We start from the raw sequence: 17536 nt of genomic DNA, 5'->3' as shown, positions 1-17536 counted from the left end.
TGACCCAGGAAGTAATACTACACAAGACTTTCTATTACATCGAGGGCGCGGGGGCGGGGCGGGGCGCGGCGGCAAGGGCGGCCATTGGGAATGGCTCCGGCCGACACGACGGTCAGCACGGCCTTCCCTCCCCACGGCACGGCAGGCACGGCAGGGTGACGACGGCAGCACTTCGCAGGACAGCGCGCCGATCACCAATCGTCCTGGACCCCTCATGAGGTATCCAGGATCCGACGGCCTCCAGAAAGCCGGGCCGCACCGACCGTGCTGGACCGTGCCCTCGGGCCGTTTGACTTTCTAAATATCGGCGGACCTGCGAGTCATCGGCTGGTTGGGTGAGTGGCCGCCCCGCAGTCGCGCCCGCCAGTTCGGCGGCGGCGGTGACGCGGCGCCAAGCCCGCCAAAATAGGTACCACGAGATGCAAACAGGTCGAAAAATTCAACATTCCCTGCCTTTTGGTATCCTATCTAGCTGCGTGGTCAAGGTCTCCCCTCAACGTCCTGGTGCTCTTAGAACTCAAGAGTTGCAACTTTTTCACGCCCCACCTCGGGAACGCCTTAACCGCACTTCGTTTGGGAGCGCCGCCCTCACGAAGTTGTCAAAATGTCGAAAAACTTAAGGCCTACATGCAGGGCACGCCAGCACGCGAGCGCGGCGCGGGGTATCGCCTGCGGTCCGCGCGCGGTCTGCGGAACGGCCACGGCGCTACTCCGCGCCGCAAAGGGCCGCTGTCCGCGCGCGGGGTATCGACGGCCCTGCGCCTCGCCACGCCGCGCCACCACACATGCGCCCCATGGACCGTGAGATAATCGCAGCGCTAAATACGAGAAAGGCCGAAGGCGGGCGATGACGAAAACGGCGTGCATTTCGCCAGCCACGTGTGCAAGTGCACGTGCGAGTGCGGTGCACGCCCCGAGTCTGCAGGACTGCAGCATGAGTGGCAGGCAGAGGCGCGGCATAGCAGGGCAGACGAACGTACGCCACAGTACTTTGCCCTATAAGGCACATCGAAACTTTTAAGGACGCCACAACATCTTTCTTCTTTTTTGCGAGACATGCAGCCGCTGCAAGAAACGCCGCCGAGCACACACACACACAGAGGCCTGAGCACTCGCGCACACGCACACACAGTCGCGCGGCGTATAATGCTACACAATGACCTTCGACAGGGGTTGGCCGAGCCGTTTGGTCGCTCGACTGTCAACTCTCTCTCTTTCTCTCTCTCGCTCTCCAGCGAGGCGAGGCACTACACTGCATTCCCTGAACACTACAAGCACTACGAGACAATCCCTGTTTATGGCGCCTATCATATGTGGCACAAACACGCACACACCTACACACACAGACAGACGGCTGTTGGGCCCCGACCTGCCCGACTCGAGAAAGAAGAGAGAAGAAAGTGACCAGCCCTGGGAGGCGCGTCCCTGAGCGTCGCTGGACTCGAGGGGCGTGAGACACAGACGGTCAGACGGACGGGCAGACAGACAGATGGACAGACGGGCAGCAACTACCAGTAAAGCACGCCAGCTTCGCCGGCCTCTCAAGTCGCACTGGTCGAATTCAACGTGACGTGGCTGTGCGCCGAGACGGCCGAGACGGACTCCACGTGGTGCCGGGAGAGAGCGCGAACGCACCGCGGGGCCTCGGGGTGCCGGACGGTGCCGGACGGTGCCGGAGGAGGCGCCAAAGGTTACCGCATGCACGGCGTGCAGAGTGCAGCCTCCCCGAAACCTTGACTCCATCCGCACTCCGCGCTCCGCGCTCCGCGCCCGGCCGCGGCGCCCCGACGGCCCAAACAGCGGGACAAGGCTGGAGCCTGGAGCCCCAGCCCGGCGCTGGAGGCGGGCCGCGGGGGGCCGGGCACTCGGCCGGGCATTCCAGGGACTCCGGCGAGCATCCACTCCATTCCGCGCTGACCGCTACTCCGCTTGGCTTAGCTAACATAAGCTCTGGAATGCTCCTGGAAGTGCAAGGTGTGGCGGGGCGGGGCGGGGCGTGGCCTCGAGGGGCGTGGTGGTGATGCCATGCGAGGACAACTACTCACCGGAGTTACACACGCGCGCGCCGTCTGGCCAGTTTACGAGTACTGCGGCCGGGACGCCTGGCTGGCCTGGCTGCGCGTTCGAAGTGCGCGTTGCATACCCGCATCGCCGCGGTCGCGTCGTGCAAGAGGGTCGCCGATCGCCGGGGCAAAAAAGCGGCCGCGATGGCGATGACCATGACCGCCAGGACGCCGCATGCCGCCACGCCGCGCCGCGCCACGCACGCCGCGGGCCTCGGGGCCTCCTTCCTGCTTTCGGCGGCGCTCGAGGCGGCGCTGCACCGCCCTGGGGTCGTTGATCGCCACGCCGAAGATCGCCTCGGCCGCCACTCCGTCCACAAAGGCAAGGGCCGAGGGACGACGGCGCGGTATGGCGAGGTATGGCGCGGGGCAAAAACGGCAACGAGCAGGCCGAATTGATAAGCCGTCATCATGCCGCTCCAACGCACACCCGCGCTGTTGCCTGCCGTTGCCTTGTTGCCTTGTTGCCGCCGGCGTCATCCTGCATCGCCTGCACCGGCCTGGAGAGGACCGCGAACCTCATCGGCGACGACGCGGCCCAGCCGGGCGCCTTGGGAGACTTGCACGCGCGGCAACACCCTAGACGTCTTCCCCGGGCCGCTGGGCCGCTGGCCGCTGGGAGTGACGCCACGGCCGATATTACCTAACCAAGCTAGTGCCCTCGGTTGCCTCGAATTAACGAGAGTGGGAAAACGATTCAAATGAGGCTGGCGGGGCTGGCTGGGCTAGAAGGCGCACCGCCACGCCGTCTTGCCGCCGCCACGCTACCGGCTACGCGCGGCTCCCATGACAGCGCGCACGCAGCGGCACGCACGCACACACACGCGCACGCCGCCAAACACAAGTAGAGCAGGACGCTCCCAGCGCAGGGCCGCAGGGACGCCGTCAAGGGTGCGGCGGTGCGGCCTGTCCAGGACATTCTGGGCAGCACGGCGGCGGCCAAGCCACGTCTCGGGCCGACGGGGTGGCCGATGGGGCTAGCCGGCCGCCGACGACGCCCCGCCCCACGTGCGTGACCTTCCCCGCACTTGCACTCTCCTCACAGCCGGCCGTGTCGCAAGAAAAGGGATCAGAGAGGCAGGGAGAGAGAGAGAGAGGGACGGATAGAGAAGGAAGGAGAGGAGGAAGGAGGAGGAGAAGGAAAGGAAACCGAGCCAGGCCCAGGACGGCGGCGGCACGGCGGCCCCGAGGTGGCGCCTTGCCTTCGCCTTCCCAAGATAACAATGTTCCGTAAAGGGATAATCTCCGAACGGGGCGCCCCGCCCGGCAGCCTTCAGGCCTTCAGGCTGCAGGCCTTCGGGGCCTTCGGGGCCGCCAACACGGCCTGCAGCCCGCAGCCCGCCGCCTCGGAGTGCCGACACAGCCGCCACTGCAGACACGGTCATTGTTCAACGAGATAACAATTATACGGCCGCCATCGTCGTTACTACCGTAATGGCGGCCCGAGTCTCGTTAGAATGGAAAACCCGCGGGGGGTTACCTAGAGCCGGCGCCGGCACCGGTAGGCACGCGGTGGACTCGCGGGAAACCTCCAACTTGGAAATTTCGCAGAGTTTCGGTGGCCGAAGCACTCCCACTGGTCGCTTCGTGACAGTTTCCTCGGCCGGCGATGCTGGCGATGCTCGCGAGGCGATACACATCCGGGCCGCCGCGTCGAAATCGGCCGGCTCTCGGCCTCCGAGTCTCGGCTTCGAATCCCGGTCGCGGCGGCCCGATAACGTCGCACCAGACACGCCGGACACGCCAGGCACGCCCCGCCGTGTCCTTTTGGATTATCTCTCATCAGCTGGTGGAGTGTCCCGACAGTCCCGGCCGTCCCGCCTCTCCCGGCAAGGTGAACTACTTGTGGCCTGCATCCTGTATACCCCTTTCTTTCCCGGACGTGTGCAGTCACTCACACAAAGGTACACGTCGCGGGCCGTGCGTGCCTTTGCACGGGGAGGTGACATCGACCTGGCATGACCCGAGCCGAGCCGAGCCGAGCGCGCATACGGGACCAGCCGCGCCACAGGGCACGCCTCAGTGGCTGCCGGGCCGCGGCCGTGGCCACGCCGCCGCGCCAGGACGCCAGGCTCGCGGTGCCCCACCCGGGGCCTCGGTACGCGTCGGCACGCGCTGTGCCGTGCTCGCGTCCACCGCGCACGCACACACACCAGGCGCACGAACGCGCACAGACACACACACACACACGTGCCTGCTTTGTGCGGAGTGACATCGGCGGTCACGTATCGGGAAGCTCGCCGCTCGCCCCGGGGACGAAGGCAAAGGCAAGGCAAAGGCAAAGGCTTTCAGTGCGGAAAGCACACGGCAAAAGCACAAAAGTAAAAAAAAAAAGTTCAACTGAGTGCTAATCTCGCCAAGTACCACGCGTCTAATTGATCCTAACAGCGAGGTGCTAAAATTTCGGCTACACTGCCACTGTTTCCGCGAGAGGGGCTTTAAAAAATTAACAGCCAAAACGAGGCGTGAGAGAGAAAGAGGGAGGGAGAGAGGGGAGCGGTGTTTATCCACTCTGCTGCCCCGCCCACAATGCAGGCGCCTACATCACGCGTGCAAACACACTCGAGTTGCGTCAGTGACAGTCGTACTTTCCACCTATTTCCAAGCGTCCAACACGCACACACACACACACACACAAAACCACACACACGCTCGCTCGAGACGTGTTCATTTTTTTTTTTGCAGCAGACCGCGCGTCCCGTGTCGCACTGACACACGACGTCGCGCTGCCGCCCGTAAAGTGCCTCGCGACGGCGGCGTGCCTCGCAGTGCCGTGCCCCACCGCGGGAAAGTCACCACGGTCGCCTTAACGACCCCCGTCAAAACCAATAAAAATACCCGGCGGACGCTCCGGCCCGCTCTAGCCCGCTCCGGCCGCGACGAGGTGACCGCGAGTGCAGTGCCGCGGAGCGACAGCCCACGACACACACTCACGCCTCACAAAGGGGCCGACTTTCGCGGCGGCGAGCCCCGCCCGCTACCGCCAACAACGTACCGAACGTACCGTTCGCGGTGAATACGGTATGCTTCGACATTTCTTTCGGCGCGAGTCTTGGCGCTTGCGGCGGCGGGGCGCGGCGGGGCGCGGCGGGGCGCGGCGGGGCGCGGCGGGGCGCAGTGGGGCAGCCCGTCGTTCAGGCCGTTCTCGGAAGCCGACGATGCCAGCGCGCGGCTCAGCCCGTGGCACCGTTACTGCAAAGTCTCAAATTTACCTCGGCAAACACAAAAAGCGGCTCGCGTCCACTTGACTGGCTCGCCTGGCGGGGAGCGAACCAGTCCCTTACGGCGCCCGCCAAGCGCCGGGTAGGCAGCCCCGCCCACCAGCCCGGTGCGGCGCGCGGCCTATCGCGCAGTCCGCAGGGGCTCGTCCTGCTCGCCCTGCTCGTCTCGTCAGCGCGCCGAACACACAGCCCCAGTTTTTCCGCCGTCTCCCTCCGGGACGACTCGTAAACCACGAGCGGCGAGCGACCGCCTTTTTGCGCCGCGTAGCCGCGTACAGTGTACTTACGGCGAGACGGGCCGCAAGAAAAACGGCGGTAAAGCCGACCGGAAACGGACCTGGAACAAAAGGGATAGGGAAACGTGAAATGACAGCGCCACACAACAACAACAACAACAACAACAACAACAACAACAACAACAACAACAGCCCCGTCCTTGACGTCCTCGGAGCGACACGCCGACACTCCTCGATGACTCGCGAGTCGCTCGACATTTGCCTGCCCTACCCTTTCGGCCTTTCACCGCCCCTGACCGCGCAGGAACGCCCAGGCTCACGCGCAGGGCGGGGCGGGGCGGGGCGGGGCGGGGCGTGGCGGTAAGGGCCCGGCTGGCACCCCGCCCCGCCCCGCCCCGCGCTGCAGTCTGCAGCCAGCAGGTTCCGCTGACAAAGTGACTGATCGCGCGGCCGATTGACTGACGGGCCGGCACCGATAATGCCTCCGGCTTGACGAGCTGACGGCGAACACCGCCGCGAGCGCCACGCCGCAATGCCGCTCCCCACCGCCCGGCGAAACCACTGCACTGCTTTCAAAAAGATAATGTTACCCTTTTGGCCGTGAGGCGATTTGCGGCAGTACTGTTGCTGCCGCTCACACTAGACTTAACTAGACTTTGACTTAGACTCGGGCCGATGCCGCGCTGGTACACTAGCGCACCGAGTGACTACGAGTGCCCGGCCGACCGGCCGACAGGCTGGTTAGGTTAGGTGTGAATTCCGCTGCGCATTCCTGCTCGTCTCGCCCGCCGGCCGCCGCCACGGCCCGGCCGCTCACCTGTGCGCGGCGACACCGGCAAGGCGGGGCGGGGCGGGGCGGGGCGCGCTCCTCCACTCCATTGACCTACTTGCTGTTGGCGCCCTTCGCGACGGTCGGGGCGACGGTCGGGGCGGCGGTCGGGGCGACGGCCAGCCCTCGTCGCCTTTCGCCTCCAGTGGGTCACCGACGACAAACCGCGACAAACGCCCCGCCCGCACCGCCCTGGCCGGCCGCCGCGGATTCGGGGCAATACCGGGCAAGACACGCCGAGGAGTTCAAGAAGGCCGAGAGACTCACCAGCCCTCCGAGACGGCACATCGCCAGCACCATCCCGCGTGGCGGCTGCCCTCGGCCGCCCTGACGCGCCCTGACCTCGGAGTCCACCGGTCGTGACCCAGGGCGCCAGGGCGGCCAGGGCGGCAGGGCGGATGATGATAGGTCACCGCCGTGCTGACGCGCTGACGGGCCGCGGCCCCGCGCCGAGCAGCGCCGAGCGTGTCGCAATGGCCATTGAATCAATAATCACACCCTTCCCCTCCCCCCTCCCTTTCCCCGCCATGCATGCGCGCTATTTTCGCGCCGTTGCAGCACGCCGAGGCCGGCCGAGGCCCCGCGCCGTGGCGGACCCGGTCCAGGTCGTGGGTTACGTCAAGCAGGCGGTTCGCTGCAGTTCACTGCAGTTCATTGGCCAGCGCGCTGCGGCGGGTGGGGTGGGGGCACCAGTGCAGCGTCGAGCCTCGCTGGACGGGCGCTGGACAAAGGACAACGCGCGACCAAAACACACAAGGCAGCCGGAAAATGCCCCCCTTTCCACAACAGCCCGGGGCTGCTGGACCAGCCCGGCAGCCCCGTACGGCACGGCGAGGGGAAAGGGGTAGAGCGGAGGGAAGAGGGCCGGCGCATTGAAATAAAGTAATAACCGCCAATTACAGAGAGAAACAAAAAAGAAAAAAACGCGACGAGAATTTCTCGGCCGCGGGCCTGAGCCGGAGCCGGAGGCTGGCCAGAGGGGCCAGAGCCGTCGGGCGGCAGCGCGGCAGCGCGGCAGGCAGCCCGGTCCATTAGCAACAAGATGGTATCTGCATGGGGACGTGACAGCACATGCTGCCTTGTTGCCTTGTTGCCTCGCTGGCGTGGAGCGTGGAGGAGGCCGAGGCTTGGCCGGCCACGCCGCGCGGCTCCCGGGGCCGGCGGAGCCCCCATGGGCTGCCCCATCCGGACACACGGACCGCGTCCACGCCGTCCGCGCCGTCCGGGGAGCAGCTGGGACGGCCAGCCCACGGACGCGGCGTGCCGTAAAGGCGCGAGAGAGACAGAGCGACGTTTGCCGGGCGCCCCGCACCGCGAGCAGGGCCTCGGCGAAGGCGCGCGGCGCCGCGCATTCATTCCAATAAGCGGCTCGTTTCCGATTTCCAGACGGTCCATGAAATCTAACGACCAGGCCCTGCATCCACACCTCTCGCGATAAAGCATCACACACTCACACACACACGGAAACGGCGCCGCCTGCAGCGCACAGGAAAGTAAAAGCAGCGCCGCCGCGGGGGTCCTCGATGACGAGGATCCTGCGTTCGGCGGGCTCGGCGGGACTCATAGACTCCGGCGGGGCGCGGGGCGCGGGGCGTGTGCGCGGCGGGGCGGCTTGCACCGCGATTCGGGAAAGCTAAAGCTCATCCTCAGCTTCGTGACTCTGCCTCTCAGGCTCGCAGAGACTCGCAGAGGTGGGCGTGGGCGGCGGCGCGCCCCGCCCGGCCCCGCCCAGACAGTCGTCGTGCCGTCAAACAGCGACCCGTTAGTTCGCGTTTTCTCGACGCCAGTCTCTATTTCAACTCCATCTCTTTTCCACTCGTGCATTTCCTCATCCGCGGCGTCGTTTTCCCGGCCCTTCTGCGGCGCGGGGGCGCCGGCGGTAATCCACTGCAGCCCTGTTCCTGTTCCTGGCCAAGTACGTCGTCACTGTCACTCCGCCGCGTCGCGGCCAGGCGGCGTTCCGTTACCCGGCTTCGCGGCCAATCCGCCACGGCGCCGCCTGCGCCGCCTCGGTGGTGACACTCCGCCCGTCGCGATCCAATGCCTCCGCGACGACGACCACGACGACCACGACGACGACGGCCAGGTAGCCGCCGGCGGACTGTACCTCACGCCGCCGACGGACTATACACCACGCCGCGGGCTCACATGCGGACGTTGACCGTCAAGTTGTTTCTCTTTTATTTGCCCCGCTGAGAGCGAGTCCCGCCCCGCCCCGCCAGGTATTGGTTTCTCTGTTTCTCTGCGCGTGCGCGGGGCGGGGCGGGGCGGGGCGGGCGGGGCGGGGCGGGGGCGGGCGGCGGGGCGGGCGGGGCGGGCGCGGCCTGTGGAGTCGCTGTCCTGCGGACCACGCGCGCCCATGACCGCGCCGCGGCAGGTGGATTAGGCCCCGACTCCAAAAATAACCTCACTGACCCTCGACATCGCTGACTGCTGGAATAAAATCTATCAGTGAAACCAGAATGTTTACGATACAACTTTTGACCACCTGAATTTCCAAGAACCATTCTCTACCCCCTTTTTTTCCCTTGCCTTACAGCGCCTCATCGGGCGCAGCAAGCTCGTTAGGCGCGCGGCAGACAACCATGAGTATGGCGGGGCGGGACGGGGCGGGCGGGGCGAGTGGAATCTATCGCCATGACCGACACCTTCCTTCGGGATCAATCAGCGGGGTGATTGCGCGGCGCCCTGTAAGGCACAGCCAGGCGGGGCGGGGCGGGGCGGGGCGGGGCGGGCTGGGGTTCGATCAGCCGGCGGTGGTGCGCAGCGGCGTCGAGACGACCGACGCCACCACCAGGGGCGCAGGAAGACCAGAGTGTTCAGCACCCTACCCACTGAAGGCCCTCCGGTCGAGGAGGAGCGACATGGCGACGCCCAGGACGAGAAGCCGCAGCCCTGCGCGCACTCCAAACTGCAACTCGCACCGGCTCGGCCGGGAATGGCTGGTGCGAAAATAGACGCGACGGGCCGAGGCAGCCGAAGCAGCCGAAGCCACCGGATTCACTTTCACGGGAGGCAGGGAAGGGCACGGCACGGCACGGCACGGCACGGCACGGCACGGCACGACTGGCACTCCAAGCCCTCGGGGGCACGACACGTGAACAACAGTCCTTCGGATTTCTCCGAGCCATCTCGCACGGCAAACCACATCCCGACAAAAAAAAATGAGTCATCCGCTGATTAAAAGGACTGCCCGGCTTTTTCTTCTTCGCTGCGCTAGGGTTGCTATTTGAAAAAAAAATTAATACTCTTTGTAACCCTTTTCGGCACCCAGTTTTTTTTACACACCCAGAAGATCGCATTCATTTGTATTTCCTTTAATTTCATTCACATTGAGTGAAATCGTAGAGAGGGGAAAAAAAGTTCTGCAAATAGTGGTGGCTTGGTGGAAAGCGGCGCGTTCCCTGTGATCGACACCTGGCGACTCTGTGCACCTGTGTGTGTGCCGCGCCGCCGCGCCGAGGCGGGTGGCATGCATCACTTTCTCGCTCAGACTGGATCGCCACACCGCGGCATCGCAGCCGATGCAGTCGTCGGACCGCCATGCCAGACCGGTGCGGCACGGCCAGCACCAGGCCACTGCCCTCCGCCACCGCCAACGTCACCGCGGCAGCGCGGCCCCGCCGCCACACCGTGATGGATGTTCCTCCAGACGTGATGTGCACTGCACGCATTTTCGCCCCGCCTCACCGCCTCGCGCGGTAGGTACATACAGCCCTACATGTCGACCACACGGAGCGGCCGGCAGCAGGCAGGCGGCCACCGTCGCCACCGCAGTCAACGACCTCGCCGTCCTGCTCCCGACCCCCGGGCCCGGCCGGCCAGCCCGGCCCGCCCAGCCCGCCACAACGGGGCTTAGCTCGGACGGCTCTCGGCTCGCCGATATTTACGCCAACTTTTACTTTTGCCGACGCGCGGCCCGCAGCCACGGCGCAGCCACGGCGCAGCACAAGGCCCTCCCTGCCCACCACAGTGTGCTGCCGCCGGCCGCCTCGCCGCCCCGTTGCCTTACTCGGACCGTCACGACGCGTGGACCGCGGCGAGCTTCGCGGCGAGGGGCTTTGGCGGCTAGTGCCTCCGCGGACAAAGTTTGTTGTGGTGTCGGTGGGCCCCTGCAGTCACTGCAGTCGCGTGCCTGGCCGGTCGGCTTCAGGCACACAGCCTACCCCCCCCACACACACACACACAACTGTATGCTCATACGTGCGAGCGCGTACTGCACACTCGGCCCCAATCGGACGTCGTACACTGTGTGCAGCGTGCGGAGTGTGGAAAGGGGGTCAGTCCCGAACGCTCCAGCCTGCAGCCAGCCTCCAGCGGCAGTCCTCCAGGCGGCCAGGCCTCCAGGACGAGAGGCAAACAAGAGGAGAAAGGTCCTCGCCGCGCTGGCCGCGTCGGCCGGCCACACTGGGTGCCGCACAGTGCCGCGCCGGACCGCGCCGAACCGCACCGCACCGCAGCGGCAGGAAGGAAGTATTAAAAGAAGAACCGCAGGGCGGCCCGTCCAGTGCGGAGTACGCCATGCCAAGCGCCTTTGCGCCCCACCCCGCGGGGGGCCCCCCCGGCTGCGAGTGCAAACTCGTTTCGACTTGGAGAACAACATACACAAACAAGATTACCTTTTTGTGCCGACGTTTACGTCGAAAGTCCGCGCGAATGCGAGTGGTACTGCGTTCGCAAATGTGCACGAAAAGTTCATCCCAAGAACGAAAATTGCACAGAGTGCTGTGTTCAACAAGGAGCGCCGCTTGAGCTGCGCGGAGATGAAGTAGGAAAAGGCAGAACACGCTGTTGCGTCGCGCATCATTGGCCGCGGGGCGCACGCGAGCCCAATGGGCACGCCATGGGCACGCGGGCAGCGCGGAACGCTTTAGTCACCGCGATACACATCGCGCGCACGCACGCACGCACACAGGCACGCACACTCTCGCACTGCACGCCGGGACGCGGAGAACTTGCTTTGTAATGGACCACTGGGCCTGCGCCCTCGACTACGCTACCCCGGCCGATCGAGGAGGTGAAAGGGTTAGCCTGGCTGCCTGGCTGCCTGCCTGCCTGCCTGCAATTACGGATAACCCCCTTGTGCGGAGGCGGCTGCTTGTGCTGCTTGCCGGCGAGGCCGTGCCGACTGCAAGCGACCAGCAGCCAGCACCAAGGGCAGCCTTAAATAATGTGCACTGCCGAAAACGCGGAGAACGGGGCTCGGAGACTTGGACGCGCGTGGCAGGCAAAAGCCAACACATCATTTTTTCCAGGCAAACAGCTCGGGCCGCATCGCAGTGCAGTGCCGGTTTGTGACGTCTTCGAAACTAACGGCTCGTGGATCCGACGCGATTGGTCGACTCCCCCCCCTCCCCCATCTCCCTAGCGACGCCCCTCCACCGCGACGCCGCTCGCCGCACGCGACGCCCCGCTTGGCTTTTATTTACATGACGGGTCTCCGATGATGGAGTCAGCCTGGACGAACATGAGCCGGAGGACTTGGCAGATCTTTCCTTGTTGCTTTCTGCTGTTTCGTTGTTCGTTCCGTAAGTTTCCTGGCCTGCGGGGGCCCAGCGGGGCCCGGCCCGTGCGGCGCCACGTCACCCTGGCTGCCTGCCTGGCTGGCTGCCTGGCTGCCTGGCGGGCCGGAAGAAAGCGCGGCGCGGCAAGGCCGACGAGGCGGTCGACGAGGCGGCCAAGATGGCACACATTTGATAATTGGTGTAGGGGTCCCAACGTCCCAGTGACGCACTGTGGGCCAGAAGACCGGTGGCTAAAGGAGACTCGAACGAACGTGTGACCCCACCAACGGATTCCTCGTTTGGAGAGCAATCCATTGGTGGGGTCACACGTTCGGTTCGAGGCCCATTTAGCGTCTAGAGTTTTGGCCAGCGGCGCCGGTCTTCTGACCGCCACCGCCACCACCGCGTCGACGCGGCCATTCCGCCCAGCCCGCGAATGTGGCGGTCCGCGCAGTCCGCGCACCCGCGGAGGGTCGTCCAGCAGACAATGCCGCTCCGCCGTGCCGTGCCTTCACTGTTATTCCTGGGTGTTCAATAACTAAGCGCCTTAAGGCGTTTGCCTCAAAAACCTAGACGCCTTGATGCGCTTAGTTACTCAACGCCTAAGGCGTTTAGTTACTCAACGCCTAAGGCGTTGAATTACAAGACACCTTAGCTTGGCCTGTACCCACCACAACAGCAGTGGGAGTACTAATGCAATACAAGCTGCCTCTTTCCATTGCCTCAAGGCGTCTAACTACTATACGCCTTCCAAGGCGTTTAACTGCTAGACACCTTGGAGGTGTGCAGAGGCTGAACAGCTTGACTGTCTTTGAATACAGCCATGCCATCCCTTGTTTGAACCAAGGTGTTTAGCAGCTACACTACAAAACCAAGGGTCAGACTTCACGCCAAAATTTGGCGAGACAAAAAGTCTCGCCTCAAATTGGCGAGACTTTGTAAGTCTCGCCTCAAACTGGCGAGACTTTGAAAGTCTCGCCTCAAACCGGTGAGACTTTAAATGTCTCGCCTCAAATTGGCGATACTCAAAAGTATCGCCACAGATTGGTCAGATTCAGAAGTCTCGCCCCAAAATGGCAATACATTGATATTTCCCCCCCATTAGGTCAGAATTGTGAATCTAGTCATTGCGGTACATAGGATCATGACAGAATTAAAGTTATTGAATGTTATGTACTCAAAATGGATCTTCTTGAAAAATAGAGAGGATTGCTTGTTAAATCTGCACCCGCTTGCATAAGGTGATGGCCCAGCGTAGCCAAATGTGATCCTGCCGAACTTTTAAATTGACAAAATATTTATGACCTAGGAACCGCACCACTGATTCATGTACTTACAGCACAAAGATGAGTCTTCATGAGTCAGGTTGAAGTGTGGCCATTGCACCACCACCAGCTCAAGGAGAGACACATTGTTTCTGCTGCAAAGAAGTCTTGTAGCATCAATGTGTGGGACTGTTAAGGGTGCAGCAGACTTTGAACTTGAAGGTTGCACTTATGGTTTATGAGGGAGTTAGGCTGAAGTCCATTGCACCACCACCACACACACTGTTTCTGCTTCAGAGAAGATGTAGCACCAAAGTGTGGAACTGTTGGAGGGTGCAGCTGACTTTGAACTTGTATGTTGCACTTATGGTTTATGAAGAACTGTAACACGCTCGGATGTAAGGCGAGAACAACGTCACACTGTTCTGCCATACTCTCTGACACTGTAGTAATCGAGGGGAAACCTCCTCACAAACAATGTAAAGCAACAACTCGATTGAGAAAGGATCCATTTTGAAAACAAGGTGGTCGCCTGCTCGCACGATAAACATACTATTCACCCTCTGATCGTCGTGTAGATACATCGCTTTTCTTTTGTTGTTAAGTGGATGTAATATTTCTCATATGGGGAGGCCGGAGCGGGGAGAGGGGAGCGGAGGTGGGAGGGGAGCCTCCCCATATGAGAAATATTACATCCACTTAACAACAAAAGAAAAGCGATGTATCTACACGACGATCAGAGGGTGAATAGTATGTTTATCGTGCGAGCAGGCGACCACCTTGTTTTCAAAATGGATCCTTTCTCAATCGAGTTGTTGCTTTACATTGTTTGTGAGGAGGTTTCCCCTCGATTACTACAGTGTCAGAGAGTATGGCAGAACAGTGTGACGTTGTTCTCGCCTTACATCCGAGCGTGTTACAGTTCTTCATAAACCATAAGTGCAACATACAAGTTCAAAGTCAGCTGCACCCTCCAACAGTTCCACACTTTGGTGCTACATCTTCTCTGAAGCAGAAACAGTGTGTGTGGTGGTGGTGCAATGGACTTCAGCCTAACTCCCTCATAAACCATAAGTGCAACCTTCAAGTTCAAAGTCTGCTGCACCTTCAACAGTCCCACACATTAATGCTACAAGACTTCTTTGCAGCAGAAACAATGTGTCTCTCCTTGAGCTGGTGGTGGTGCAATGGCCACACTTCAACCTGACTCATGAAGACTCATCTTTGTGCTGTAAGTACATGAATCAGTGGTGCGGTTCCTAGGTCATAAATATTTTGTCAATTTAAAAGTTCGGCAGGATCACATTTGGCTACGCTGGGCCATCACCTTATGCAAGCGGGTGCAGATTTAACAATCAATCCTCTCTATTTTTCAAGAAGATCCATTTTGAGTACATAACATTCAATAACTTTAATTCTGTCATGATCCTATGTACCGCAATGACTAGATTCACAATTCTGACCTAATGGGGGGGGAAATATCAATGTATTGCCATTTTGGGGCGAGACTTCTGAATCTGACCAATCTGTGGCGATACTTTTGAGTATCGCCAATTTGAGGCGAGACATTTAAAGTCTCACCGGTTTGAGGCGAGACTTTCAAAGTCTCGCCAGTTTGAGGCGAGACTTACAAAGTCTCGCCAATTTGAGGCGAGACTTTTTGTCTCGCCTCTGGAGTGGCATGAAGTCTGACCTTTGGTTTTGTAGTGTACGCACCTTTGAAGGTGTCTTACCATTAAACGCCTTGCAAGGCGCGCAGCAGTTAAACACCTTGACACAATGGGCCAGGGCAGCCTGCACTGCTAATGTATGCATGGAGATTTGTCCATATTTTTCCATTTGTTTTATTTATCTACACATACCTGTCAAAAATTAGTTTATGATGCTGAGTTGTCAATATCCAATTAAGGATGGAGACGGCTGTTGTCAATACGTGTGACCAAACCGCAGAATGTTTTTGTCAACGAATAGCAGTCATCACTTACTATTGTCCTAAAATTAACTTGAGTCTTATTGTTGGTTGCAAAGTAAATTAACACAAAGGCGGCAATATAAATTTGGCCTTGAAGGAAAGAAGCACAAATATAAGTCCTTTTCTCCATTGTGAAGAATCCACAATGGACCAGGCGCTGGTGAGGTTGGGCTGCCCCAGTAGATGGAGACATTTTCAGAGTTTAGAGGCGTGTCAACATATGTGACGCACTGTCACATCCCCTTCGTTCGATTCGATTCATGATTTCACTGCCACGAAGCGCTCAAATTCGTGTGCAACAGTCTAAAAACGAAATAAACCGAGCCAAGAAGCACACACGAACTCGCACGTAAACATTTGCGACGCAATAAACAAAATGCTGCCAACCTATGAAATGAAAAGAACGTCTGTTTTTTTTTTCGTTCTTGTCTTTTCATTTCATAGGTTGGCAGCATTTTGTTTATTGCGTCGCAAATGTTTACGTGCGAGTTCGTGTGTGCTTCTTGGCTCGGTTTATTTCGTTTTTAGACTGTTGCACACGAATTTGAGCGCTTCGTGGCAGTGAAATCATGAATCGAATCGAACGAAGGGGATGTGACAGTGCGTCACATATGTTGACACGCCTCTAAACTCTGAAAATGTCTCCATCTACTGGGGCAGCCCAACCTCACCAGCGCCTGGTCCATTGTGGATTCTTCACAATGGAGAAAAGGACTTATATTTGTGCTTCTTTCCTTCAAGGCCAAATTTATATTGCCGCCTTTGTGTTAATTTACTTTGCAACCAACAATAAGACTCAAGTTAATTTTAGGACAATAGTAAGTGATGACTGCTATTCGTTGACAAAAACATTCTGCGGTTTGGTCACACGTATTGACAACAGCCGTCTCCATCCTTAATTGGATATTGACAACTCAGCATCATAAACTAATTTTTGACAGGTATGTGTAGATAAATAAAACAAATGGAAAAATATGGACAAATCTCCATGCATACATTAGCAGTGCAGGCTGCCCTGGCCCATTGTGTCAAGGTGTTTAACTGCTGCGCGCCTTGCAAGGCGTTTAATGGTAAGACACCTTCAAAGGTGCGTAGCTGCTAAACACCTTGGTTCAAACAAGGGATGGCATGGCTGTATTCAAAGACAGTCAAGCTGTTCAGCCTCTGCACACCTCCAAGGTGTCTAGCAGTTAAACGCCTTGGAAGGCGTATAGTAGTTAGACGCCTTGAGGCAATGGAAAGAGGCAGCTTGTATTGCATTAGTACTCCCACTGCTGTTGTGGTGGGTACAGGCCAAGCAAAGGTGTCTTGTAATTCAACGCCTTAGGCGTTGAGTAACTAAACGCCTTAGGCGTTGAGTAACTAAGCGCATCAAGGCGTCTAGGTTTTTGAGGCAAACGCCTTAAGGCGCTTAGTTATTGAACACCCAGGAATAACAGTGTTGCCGTGCCCTGCCGCCACTGCAGCGCCGTGCAGGGCCGCTGTCTCGCGAGCCCCTAACGGTGCAGTGGCTATCTCGCACACCGGCACCGCGCGGCATGCGGCGTTCAAATGAGTTTAAGGGGGGGGGGGCGACCGCGGGGGGGCTGACACCGCCGACACTGCAAACGCTGAGCCCGTCCCGTCGGTCGGTCGCGCGGTTCGCAGCGCAACGGCCATCGACTCTAGAGAGACAGAGAGAGGCCGAGAGAATAATCCGGCGGGCGTGACTGATTTCCTCTCCTCCGCCTTGCCGCCTCTCCGCCTCGCCTTCCGCGTGTTGCAGAATTGTCGTTGGGAAAACGAAAGTGGGCATGGGCCCAAAGGGCCAGAGCCGCGGGCCGGGCCGGGCCGGGTCGGGCCGCCGCGGAGAGAGAGAGAGAGAGAGAGAGAGAGAGAGGGACTCTATCGGTCGAGAGGATCTCGACAAAGAGGAGACATTACTGACGTAACCCTTGGCGCGCCGCGGCGCGCAGGCTAACCCGGCCCACGGCCTAGGCCCAGGCCCACGCGGCGGCGCGAGGCGTAGTATTCGCACGCCGTGTCCAGTCCGGCGTCTGGTCTAGCCTAGCCTAGGCCAGCCTTGCCTAGGCCAGCCTTGCCGACAGCCTCGCCGAGGGCCCGGGGCCGCAGCCCGCAGGCCGCAGCGTCTGGCCGCCCAGTCAGAGCACTCATTCAAAGAGCCTCTCTCTCGCACTCGCGGGGCGCCCCGTGCGGGAGGGACAGGTCGACGGCACCCTGAAGCTGCAGCCCGCCTGGAGACTGGAGATAACGCGGCGAAGGACCATTCCGTTTCGACACGGCGGCACGGCACTGCCAGGGCACTGCCAGGGCACTGCCAGGGCACTGCCAGGGCACTGCCAGGGCACTGCCAGGGCACTGCCAGGGCACTGCCAGGGCACTGCCAGGGCACTGCCAGGGCACTGCCAGGGCACTGCCAGGGCACTGCCAGGGCACTGCCAGGGCA

General features: G+C 60.6%; 1 protein-coding gene across 1 annotated transcript in view; it reads right to left on the bottom strand.

The window, feature by feature from the left end:
* The window catches only part of LOC117649579 (unconventional myosin-XV), a 103522-nt gene that overhangs the window by 75886 nt on the left and 10100 nt on the right, over positions 1-17536 (bottom strand). The window contains 1 exon segment of the mRNA XM_034392466.1: positions 5572-5621. The gene's annotated coding sequence lies outside the window, so the exon portion shown is untranslated.

The sequence above is a fragment of the Thrips palmi genome, unplaced genomic scaffold, assembly GCF_012932325.1.
Source record: "Thrips palmi isolate BJ-2018 unplaced genomic scaffold, TpBJ-2018v1 HiC_scaffold_4, whole genome shotgun sequence".
NCBI lineage: Eukaryota > Metazoa > Arthropoda > Insecta > Thysanoptera > Thripidae > Thrips > Thrips palmi.
Note: the sequence above shows the minus strand (reverse complement) of the source record. Positions and strands in the feature narration are given on the sequence as shown.